Source organism: Acyrthosiphon pisum, chromosome A2, assembly GCF_005508785.2.
Source record: "Acyrthosiphon pisum isolate AL4f chromosome A2, pea_aphid_22Mar2018_4r6ur, whole genome shotgun sequence".
In the NCBI taxonomy this organism is placed as follows: domain Eukaryota; kingdom Metazoa; phylum Arthropoda; class Insecta; order Hemiptera; family Aphididae; genus Acyrthosiphon; species Acyrthosiphon pisum.
The window spans coordinates 115,383,063-115,396,094 of NC_042495.1; the positions used below are offsets into that span (position 1 = coordinate 115,383,063).

At 31.9% G+C, this 13,032-nt stretch overlaps 1 protein-coding gene across 1 annotated transcript in view; it reads left to right on the forward strand.

Annotated features, from left to right (window-relative positions):
- Nucleotides 1–13,032, forward strand: part of LOC100163574 (ras-related and estrogen-regulated growth inhibitor) — an 86,875-nt gene that overhangs the window by 63,361 nt on the left and 10,482 nt on the right. The window lies entirely within an intron of this gene.

Sequence of the window (13,032 nt, forward strand, 5' to 3'; positions counted from 1 at the left end):
TGCTAGTTTGAACGTGGGGGTGCTAAGCACCCCCAAGCACCCCCCTATGTGCGCCTATGATACTCGCCGGAGTACCTCAAGATTCCTGCTTATTCCTTCGACTCTTTTTTGCCTACATAAATGACATGCCACAGCACAAAGACTCCAGAAGAGCTTTATTTGTGGACGACACAATGTTCTACGCTTCTGGATCCACCACCAACTGCGCCGCTAAAAGACTACAACAACAAATCGATCTAGTTTCAGTATGGTTCAAAGAATGGATGATAACGATAAAACCATCAAAAACAACAGCGGTTCTGTATGCAAATAAAATACCATTTCACACCAAAAATATACAAATGGAGGGCAACACCATAAAATTGGAGACTACACAATCTATCATCTTACGGACCATTTCAGACAGCCAATGATTTGTTAGGACTAAGGAATCAAACAATTAGGAATTCTGTGGAAATCCCAACCATCAAACAACACATTAACACTAAAACATCCAAATTAAAAACCACCATCTCGAATTCTAAATTCTCACAAATCTCAAACGCAGCCAAAAGTATTACACCTAAACAATTATTCATAAATAGACCAATCTCATTATAAACAAAAATCCTAACTCATGAACTAACTCAGGTTCCACATAATATACTCTCTGAAAGAAGCAACGAGTCTGAAACAGAAAAACTTAAAACAAAACAAGCAAAAAAAAAGTAATGATATTAATAATTTAGTAAAATGTGTGCCGTGTATATTATATACGTATACGATTATATTATACAGTTATAATTTTATTATTATTATAATATAGGTGTATAGGTATCTACCTTAATAATAACTAATAGAGGTAATAATAACAATGTTATGGCGTTGTAATGCGTGAACGAAACGAAATGCATACCTCCTCCAATTTTCTATAATAATATTATGTACGACTTTAGCTACAAATATATTAAGTGTTCCACTAAGATTTTTTTCGTGTATACACTGCCGGTCGCGAGGCAATAATATAATTTAAACACATACCCATGTACCTGCATAATATACTCGTGGTATTATAGTATATAATCATATTATGTTGTTATTATAATAGTTCACACTGCGCGGACACGATGAGTACACGTCTGTATTGGTACCTATATATATTTTAATGAATCGACTCATCCGATATCTGCGCTCTCGTGTGTTACTGACCTCGGCACGCGTATAGTGCACAATAATATAATATTATGTGTTGCCCCCGACGTGCAGTGTTTAGCCCTCGGCGGCCCAATAGTGGTCGTTTTCGAATTTATTACCGTATTAACCTCAAACGGTGTGCGTCTGCGTTAGTGAGTCCGGCCCGTAACATTTTCGTCGTTATACCGCTGCACTCGCCGTCCGTTCGGCGTTCGTTTACGTTCCTTATAATATATAGGTAATATCCTTTCACACGCACTCGTTTTCGTGCAGTATAATATCATGTATTATAATAATTAATAAGTATGACGTGTACAGGTGCGCGTGCGTGCTGTGAGAAAATACGAGATGTGTCCGATCGGGTAACGATTTTCAACGGACGATCTGCCGCGCGCGCGAAGAATATATTACATTGTACGACTTTCGGTCGGGTGTTTTTTTTTCACCTCCACGGTCAATATACCGACGACCCGTAACCCGGTAACCAATGCTGTGCATTGGTATTCGTTTTTCGACCTTTTATACCCGTTTACGGTTTACGTATACGTCCTATATCGTACACTATAATATCATATTATTATTGTATTGTGTACAGGCGGCATGCGCGTCACATTCTTAATCCGTTTTTTACATTTCGGGGAATGAAAAATAATAACGCACTAATGACCGCTAAGAATATATTATTATTGTTGAACATATTATTGTACTTGCCACGCATGCCTATGTTCGGTATCGTATTGTATATACCTATATCGACACTAATCATGCAGCACCTTGTTATATACGACCACAGCCTCCGTCGACACCTATCAACGACGATACCAGTACCAGAATACCTATATACAGTACGCGCTGGTAATATTATTGTAATAACGCGGCAGAAGTGATAATGTATAAAATAATGTACGTGTGGGTAACAGGCGCGCACGTAACTATAACCATATTATACCTATTATAACATTATGTATATATAATCATATAGGACGTGTGGTTGACAATAACTATATATACCTACGTATATTTAACGCATTATTCGGTTTCTGCCTTTTCTTCTGGACCCACGTCTGTGATATTTAGATCACACTCGATCGCCTTCCCAGTATTATACCGGTAACCTGGTACACGATATGTCGATATATAATATGCTTATTATACACGCGTAATGATGCGAGTCTGATAATATCATGTATACGCCGAATTTAGGAAGTTTCCCTACCTTATACAATTATATAACTTCAAAATGTAACAAAATGTATTCTAATAAAAAATAAAAAATACTTATTATACTGTATAATAATAATTAATAAACTAATGATATTATGCATTTTTTTAAAACTAAATCACTTAGGTAGGTAGGTAAATGTTTTAAATACCATGTGTTTTAATTAAATCTAATAATACGATGACGTTTTTTTTTCAATCGATATAATAATATGTTTGGCGGTTGCAATTAGTGTCATCATAAAAGTGCCATTCCTCATTTCAATACATTTAATTAAATGTCAAATGATATTATTACATACATATTATACAATTCAACAATATCATATTTATCATATTATATACTCATTACTTACTATAGGACATTGAACTCTCGTCATATGTTTGATTCCAGCTTAAACCCATGACTTTAATCCAATATATTTCAAAAATGTTTCTAATATCTGTACGCATAAATGTATCATGATTTATGTTATAGCCTATTGCCTATATAGCTATTAAACATAACGATTCACGTAGGTACGAAAATAAATATACACACTATTACTCTTATTCTTATAGATCCTATCATGCTTACGAATTTTAAATTCTTATAGTAAACATCAAGTAATAAATAATAACGCATTATATCAGCTATAACATAATATTAAATATTTAAATTTGATACTGAAAATCCTAAAGTTCAATACACATGTTACAGAACAATAATTGTAAGAGACATTCAAAAATGTATCCAACATAAAAATATGAAATAAATAATCGTGGGAGGAGAAACTGAGAAAGTCTGTGTATGTATGTATAAAAAAAATTTCCACTTTTCTGACTTTAGGGAGGAAAATGTCCGATGACCGTCGTAATAGGTTGATACACACATTGCATAGTATAACCTGTTGACTTTGCGAGGCGTACAAATAATACGTAATAATACATTTATTGATTCGCGACGCGTGATGTATATAAATATATAATATTTTATATTACTTATCCTTTTCATTATTTTTATTTTCGTTAGACCGTCCTCGTGACAATACTGAATACATATATGTACCTATAGGTACTAAATATACCTATATACGAGCGCGACGTATTTATTTTTTTTATCATACTGCAGGTGTACCGTGAATTATAAGTATAGTGAAAAGAAAATACGAAAGAAAGACAGCGGATAACAATGCTCTCGATAAAATGGCCTTCGGTCCAAAAACCGATCCGACTCGATTCCACGCGCTCGTCCTTATACAGTTATTTATTAATTTTGCGGGATGCTGCATATGCGGGACCTCCGGGCACCACTACCATAGGTAATGCCATATATAACGATATATGCGTATTAATAATAATAATAATAATAATATATACCTACCTCGTTCCTCTGAACACGGTGCAAACACACACACTCTGCACACTGATGTACACCGTAAATTCGTTGAACTCCAAACTGTCTATTGATTAGGTTCAACACCCCCGCCCCCATTGTTGTTTGCTCATTAAAAATATGATATTATTTTGACGATAATGACGCGATACATGCGCCTATAATTATAATACTACCTCGCAGTATTATAATATTGTAATAATGTCGACGTGTGCTCGGGAAAAACGTATACCGTGCAGTTTGAAAAGTATATGGGTTTTAATTATTTTGAACTTATAAGTTCAAATTCAAATTGGAGTAGTTATAATATAAACTCTACTGCAGTGTCACACAAACCGCGTTTGAATGACGCCACTACGTACGGAAAACGTAAATCATAATATATATGAAACAGGTGAGTGTAAGTCGCGATTTCCAAAGCCGGAAACGCAATCGTTTAGGAATTTCGATTGTCCGCGTGTTTACAATATATGCGACGTCATATTATACGCATACGGTGTACCGCAACCCTAAGGGTTGTTTCAAAACACTAGATACGACTTGACCAATTCGCCGTTAAAAAATATAATCATTTATTGTAGGCTTATTCGCAATTTTTCTATAGCGGTACATATTATAATGTAATACTTGCGTACGTTATAAACTATGTTGTGTTATACACGACACACGTATGACGGTATGAAGCTGGACTAGATACACGTGCGACGCATTGCGCGTGCCACAGTGATTATGGGTAACAACTTTCTGTAAACAATATATTATTGTAATGCAATATGCAATTATTATTTAATTATTATATTTCAAATCAATAAACATAACGATATTCTTGACACGATTCGTACACTGTTCATGTCTAACTATATTATACCTATTATAACATTGTAAGGTTGACGTGTTCGTATATGTATTATAAATTAAAATTTATAATAATATTGTCATATATATACCTACGGGTTTTACTGCTTTCCAGTAAAATGGTGTATCAATGAAGCCAGGCAGCGACGGTTAAAATAATACAAAATATTTCTAGGTGTCAATGTGTCATATAATATGATTTAATGATATGTAACAATATTTGTCAATCAATAAAACCATAAATGTAAAAGTTCTATAATAAATGTATATCGCTTGATATGTTGAGTATAATTTATATACAGTCAACTCGCGATATAACGAATATCGATATAACGAAAATCTTGATATAACGAATAAAACTACCGGTCCCTTGAAAATATCGCGGTATAATATAATTTCGATGTAACGAACTTTCGATATAACGAATTTTTTTCTCGGTCCCTTGAAATTCGTTATATCGCGAGTTGACTGTATTAATATACAGATATACAATTGTGTATAGTCTTATTTTTAAACACATAATATATTATGTTTTTTATATATTGCAGTATTATAATATTTTGTTTTTTGTTAATATATTATAATAATAAGAATTAAGAAATAACTAATAACATTTTATATTATAGGTATGTCGTATGTATATACGCCACGTTGAAAGGCTAGTATAGTTATAACTCACTGGCGGGCGTCGAGTTGATAATACATATGTTATTATTATTATTATTATTATTCGTGTGGATTTATTTTCTATCATTTATCAGCATATAAGTTGATACTGTGTATTTCTACAGTGGTATGACACACGTGCACACATAAATAATATAAATATATTATATGGACGAACGATATAGATTGAACTTCAACAAGTTATATATTTGAATATGATCGATTGCCCGTCCGTATATTACATCGTGTGCAGCGCGAGCACCGGCCAGCGGGTATTATATATTATTACAATAATAATAATATTTATTTATTAATATATAATAATATAAAGACATAACAATATAATATTATATTATTATATACCTATTATGGATGTTATGACTGATGATAGACCCGTGTATGACGGCGGCGCGTGTGTGTTTTTGAAAGCCACGCTCGTCACATTCACGATGTAGATCCCCACCGGCCACCACCTCCACGTGTAGGCTGCAGTGCTGGAGAAAGTTTGCGGTTTACGAACGGGAAAAAAAATTTGTTATTAATAATAATAACAAAAATATAATAAACGGCGTATCGGTATCCCTTTGTATACACGTCTCATATGGGTACATACGTCGGAGGAACTCGAGTTAAAGGTTAGGTTAAATGTGAGTATATAATATAAATATATAATATTATATATTATTATGTACATACATTTTAATGTTAGACATAAATAGGTGATAACTAAGATAAGTGATGTATAATGCGGTGGATTCGGAAACCGTGCAGATGAGCCGGTTGTAAAAATGTGTCGTAATTTTCGAGTCGTGTACTGCGCGGTTTAAGTATATTTTGTATCTATATAGGTACATAAAATTATAATATATAACTATACCTACACTTCACCGCGATCATGCCGCACCGTGGTCGCGACGAGTAATAATATAGCGATGGTATAATATTATGATGATGACAATTTAATGAGAAAATGTAACAAACATACTACAAAGTGTTGAAAAGTGTTGATTACTATATTTTATTACGCTGATCCAGTGTATTTCGAAGACGCAAATTATAATTTTCAATTTAACATGCAGTATTTATCGCGTTACGCAAATAATTATGACATTATTTTTATTAATATACTACGTCAGTATTACAGGTCGCGTTCATAATTAATATAAGTAGTGTATGTCTTTGGATTTGTTACAGTTTTAAAAAAAAAGTTTATAATATACGTGCATGGTAAATATTAATACCACGCAATAGAAATATTTCCCATGTAATATCGATAGGCCGCTGTCAAAACGTCAGAAATATGTATCATTATATACTTTGAGAAAATGTATATAATATGACGTAGGTAAATCGTAAACTATTAAGTTTTTTAAGTAAATAATATTGCAGACATATTTAGCTATGTTTTATAGTATGTACCTATTATCTACGTATAATATAAATATCGGAAAATAATAGTTGTAGCAGATATTTTTATTTTCATCGTATATTATAATATTATATTGAGTTATCAGAATATAATGATACATATTCGATGTCGCAGGATCGCCAGTTATACTGTAAATTGCTGTAATTAAAATTAAAATTTGAACAAACTAAAATTATACTTAGGTACACTGTACTTAAAAGCAGAAAATATGGATAAGCATGTCCAGCTATTATACTATTGTGGACATCAACGCTATTGATTATACAGACCTCGTTAAAGATGATATACTTGAGATTTATAAGATCAAAAGAAATTTCATAAACTCGCACATCATGATTTCCAAACTAAAAATGTAGTTGCATTTTCTTGTACATTGGCGAAGGCTTATCCGCGAGCTGCACCAAACAGGACAATGAAACTGTTGATTCAATTCTCCACTATATGTTTATCTCTGTGAGTAGATTTTCCTAATTTATCACGATTATAACATAAATCATGAAACAGATCGGTTACAGGCGCGAACCAAAGGAGGGTCGGGTAAGGACCACCTCCCATTTATAGACAGAATTTAAAATTCTTATAAGGTGCAAACCACTGCAGATTGTATACTTTTTACATGTTAAAAAATTTGGACCCCCCCCCCCTTTAAACAATTCCTGTGTATGCCCCTGATTGGTCATCAAAGATAATATTATTTCTCTATCCATTCAATAGAGTCCCTGGTCCACACCGAAATTCAAATTAACATAAAAACAATTTAACAATAATTAACATCAATTTGGTGAGGGGAATATGGGGTTTGCGGTTGTTAGGTATACTTAATATCTTAAAAGGACCCCTTTCCCAGATCAATTTAAGAAGCCCTGTGTGCCTTTGTGCAGATATAATATAATAATTGTATTATTTCATGTCCAATACTGAACATTGTTCATAATACATAGAATTATTCCATATTAAGTACGCGTTGTGGTATAGTATAATGTATGTTTTACTATGTACATAATTTACTCTTCATCAAAAAAAAATCTCTTACTCATATAGGCAACTATAAAAATTTTAATATGATATTCATTATTATTTATTTGAATGAATTGTTTTTTAAACCTCTGGCAAAGAACGAGTTCTCAACGTCTACATTTTACTGTAGGTTTGTAATAAGTTATTACTAATAACTATGTATTGGACCACTGGAATGGCAAAAACCAGAAAAATTGTCAAGTATCCAAGTTTGTATATCTGAGATTCAATGTACCAAGCCGGTGGAATGGCATTATTGACTATACATTGAGTCTTTCAGTGTCAGTTTATATAATGACTTGCGTATGACGAATTAAAATCAAAATAGTTGAATAATTTATTTAAGAATTGCACTTAACAAACTATACTTTGTGTCAACACCCACCATTCTTGCAGTTAAGAATATTACGTGCAGATTTGTATGGGAAGTCGGCCGTTATGTAACAACTTTGAATTTATAACGACAAAACAAAATTTACATTTACATTTCTCCGCAAATCGAAAAATGAAACAAAATTTAAACGATGGCGTACCCGTAGTAATTTACTTGCACGGGTCGTCTAAATCAATTTAAAATAATATGAAAAAATTTATGAGTTATAATGCGACGACCGGTAGTTCCTGGTGCAGCTGCAGTGTCATCATTGAGCAGCTATCGGCTTGAGAGAAAGCGCGTAATGTGTCGTATATTCGATATTTTAATATTTTACAAGTATTGGTTTTTTTTCCTGTCGTCATTACTGAAATTTAAAATTGAAAACTCGAATTTCTCGAACCCCTTCACAGGCGATATAGTATTACTGCGTGCGGCACTGCAGTGGCGGCGGTACATATAATCGTATTACTGTTTTGATATATTATGACGATCATCGTCTATCTCTATCCCGTCTGCGATATTTTTATTATTTAATAAGTACTACATACTTACTATATATTATACATAATTCGTACCTGTCAGCAAAATCGGACGAGACGACCGCCGCGCGTAAAAACGATCGGATTTAATAATAATAATACCTACCTAATAACAATATTAATATATAGATCACCTATAACGGACGTATCGTATGACGGGCTGCATTAATAATGTCAAATCGCGGAATGACCGGACAGACGAGATGCGATAAGTGTATAATATATTTACATAATATGCGTTTGCAGTATAAGTTTCTTGCGGTGGCCAAGAGTAACAAAGTCAAAAGTGAAAAAATATTATGATAATTGCCCACAGTCGGTGTATATAATAAATATAATATGCAATATTTATATATTTTAATCCTGATTTGTGATCGCATTCAACTCGCATATTTTGTGGTTTTTAATGATGATTTTCGTTTTTTATCGTTTCAAGTGATAATTATATAACCATGACTACTGCACCTAATCATAATTTAGGAGAAAAAAAACCAAATTTTCTCCATCTCTTGTATTATTGTTTATTATACTATTTTTAAACTTTCATATCGTTTTAAAGATTAAGAGTAGAGTGGCGGCGAGGAGTGACTATTCGGGCTTACAAAATATTATATGTGACCTATATAAAATATGCCTCAAAAAACATAAATCTGTAGAATATATTACATCGAAAACTGTTATCGGGACGCACTTTGAAAAGGTCATTTTTACGTTCATAATATGGTTTCAGAAATTTCGCAAAAAATAACGGGAGAAAAAACAGAAAAAAAGCTGACATAATGGAATTTAGGAATAATAATATTATATCATATAATATAGCATCCGCGCTAACATTCCATGTTTAAAATGGAATCTCTCTCCATCTGGCGCTCTGCCGAGACGCTTTCGTCGCCGTTCTTGAATTTCGTATACGCCGCTCCAGAGAATCCGGAATTATAAGAACATCGGTATTTAATGTAATAATAATAGTAATATAGTGGTAAAACTAATAAAAAAACAAAAACGGAAAATCGTCGAGATTTAAAAAATAAATTAACTGTTATAATAATGATATGATTAGAGGAATCTGAAAAATACTCTCCGGGAGTTGTGGCAATATTGTAACACGCCTAATATCTAATACGGTGAGGATATATTACTTCGATCGGGAAATCGTGAGCGATCCGCTCGTCAAATGTATCACATATACGATATGGACGATATAAATGGGTTACTTCCATATAGTGTATATATTATAATAAAATATAAAATATATATGTGTGTAATGGAATCGAGCTGATGTGTGTATATATACGCGTTTAGTCAAGGTCGATGTAGGTATATCAACATATTATTATAATAATATATTATGTATTTTATTGTAAAATATAAAAACATCGCTTTATAATCGCGTCGTTGTCGTCGTCGTCGTCGCTGCAGCCACCTCCGCATCACACGTATATACCTAGTCGTTTTACCAGTATCTTGTGTATACGATAATATTACATTGTATTGATCACAGTGCGTCTAAACTGAAAATCGATTTTTATTTTTTGTTCGTTTCGATTTGTTCCGGTTCTCCGTGCACATAATATAACATGATACTATTATGTACATAGTTCCGCCGAACTGCTATTGTCGCGCCGAGCACATACAACAATAATAATAATAATAATATGATATTATAATGAAAATAATATAAAATAATATTTATTATTATTCCGCTGATTAAAATAAACAAACAAAACGAGAAGGATAAAAAATGTACACGCACGCGATGTCTCGTTTCATTAGCGATCCGCGACGGCAGCGAGGCCCCCACGGCATAATTCATATATTCGTATTTTAATTTTAATTTTTTTTTTATGTCCGCGCTCGGCATTTTTCTCGTTATTTATTTCGTATTGTGATGATAATAATATTATTACCATAATCATATTATTCGTTTTGTCCGCCGTCGCGTTATTGTGGATCTGCGACGTGTATGATATTATATATATGATGTACCTATATCTATTTTTAATTATTTATTATCCCGCTCGTTATATTGTACATATAATGCCTATACAATAATATATTGACATAATAATATGGAGACGCATAGCATGCCTATAATATATTATGTATGTTTTGTTTAGAATATTATAACATAATAATATTATATAGACTTGGGTGTAATAATAACGTCGCGTATATAATATACGTCATATATATGATCGCGTATGATTTTGACAGATTTTGTTTTACGGGTTTGATGTGTACCAGTTGTGCAGGGTATTATACTATTATAATTTTTGTTATAATATATTATATAATACATATTGAATATTATTAATGAGGTGACGATCGTGAATTTTTCGACTACGGAAGGGTGTGAAAAACTTTTTTATGCAGTCGCAATTTATTATTATTATAATTTATATTTAACCTACACAGCTGTTCATTGTATTCCATCGTAGTCCATGTAATATATATATATATGAATATAGGTTGTTATAATGTAGGTATATATGGCCGTACGGTACCAAGGTTGTTGTGTTGCGTAAGATAGTTAGAAAACCACATTCGTCAATAATCATATCCCACAAATGAATTAGACAAGGGAAAATAATGATTAGTGTACCACCGTGAAAATGGAATATCCGTAAGCCGTGAAAGTAGGTTTGACACGTTCGTACAGAATAATAATCTAATATTGTACAACATAATATAATATTATATACACATAATATTAACACAATAGACACATCATCATAGATTTATAATTCATACTCGTGTTTCTGATATAGGCCCGGAATTCGGTTTCCACGAGATCAATCTGGTCCTATATTAGGTATAAAATATTTTATGAACCGGTGATGTTTTTCAATAAAAGTATAACCTTTATTTACTCCTCTCTCTCTGTATACTCTTACCTACTGTATTGCAGCCTGCAGGTGTAGCAATGAAATTTTAAAATACGTTTTAATCGATTTTAGAAAATATTGTACTTATTTAATATCTATCAATGACAAAAATAATAAATACAATACAAAATATTAGTTTTCATCAAAACGAATTGATGTATTTTTCAATTTATTTCTTTGCAAATACCTATAAAAAAAATAAAAGCATTTCCGAATTTTCTCAGAAAATAATAAAAAACATAAAGCGGTTTGAAATTTGTTTTCATATACTCAACCGACTTTCATCTTTCAATTCATTCGTCTAATTTTTAAATCTAATATCAAATAGGATCCCTAATTTGTTTGTTTGTTAGTCGAGTTATTATTTACTTTATTTTTGTCTTCTTTTGCATTAATATTCACAAAATCTCACATTTTGACTAGTTGCTGTTCGTGCGTGTTTTGTAATTTTTATCGCGTATCACGATATTTTATGTATTTCCATACATATTCATCCAGGCTATTTAAGTATATAACCATATCCACATAAATTCCAAAGTACAGCATATTGATTACTGCAGATAAATAACATTATAGTTTTGTTTTTAGAAATTTAAAACAAATAGCGTCCCTCAATAATCGGCTACCACAGTCAACCGGCTCTATAAAAACAATTCAGTTGTTACACATATTTTGCTGATCAACCTGCCCCCGTGCGCTGCACGTCTATGTGACATATAATATAAACAGAGTATTTTATATACTTCTCGGTTCAATGAACATTTTTAAGGCGACGACGTTGCAGTATTTATTTTAGAGAGTTGCACAGGTGGAATTTATAAATCCGAAACATACCTAACTTATATTAATTCATAATAATAGTAATAATAATTATTAATACACTTATTATAGTCTATACGCACTATAATTTATAAGTAAATGTCACATTGCCACCAGGAAAATTGGTTGAAATGTGCTCGACCTTGGTTTAAATTTTTGGTACAACAAGTACAACTCATAAAAATACGAATTCAAGATAAAAAAATGATTACACTGTCTGCATATATTATTATTACAATAACAATTATTCAATTTGACGATAGATCGTGAAGCACTATAAATGCATACAAGGTGTCTCTCAAAAATGTATTATTCTAAAGTAGTACGTAATTTGAACGTCATATATTATATACGACTAATATCATGTTGAAAAATAAATACAAAAAGAAAAAATATTCACGAAATAAGTATATGAAAAAGATTAAATACGAAATATACAATAAACGCAAGTAACAATATAGTTTGTGGAAATACTTTAAGTTACCTTACTTTAAAAATATATAATTTCTCTATTTATGATTTTCGTCAGTTGAAAAATCTGTTATCACTTATCACTGATTTACCTACCTAAGTAGTGCGCACTTTGTAGTACACATACAAAAAATGTATTTGACGTGCGTTGATAAAATAATTTTTATTTATCAAATGTAGCAAATTTACAAATCCTACCGTAAATA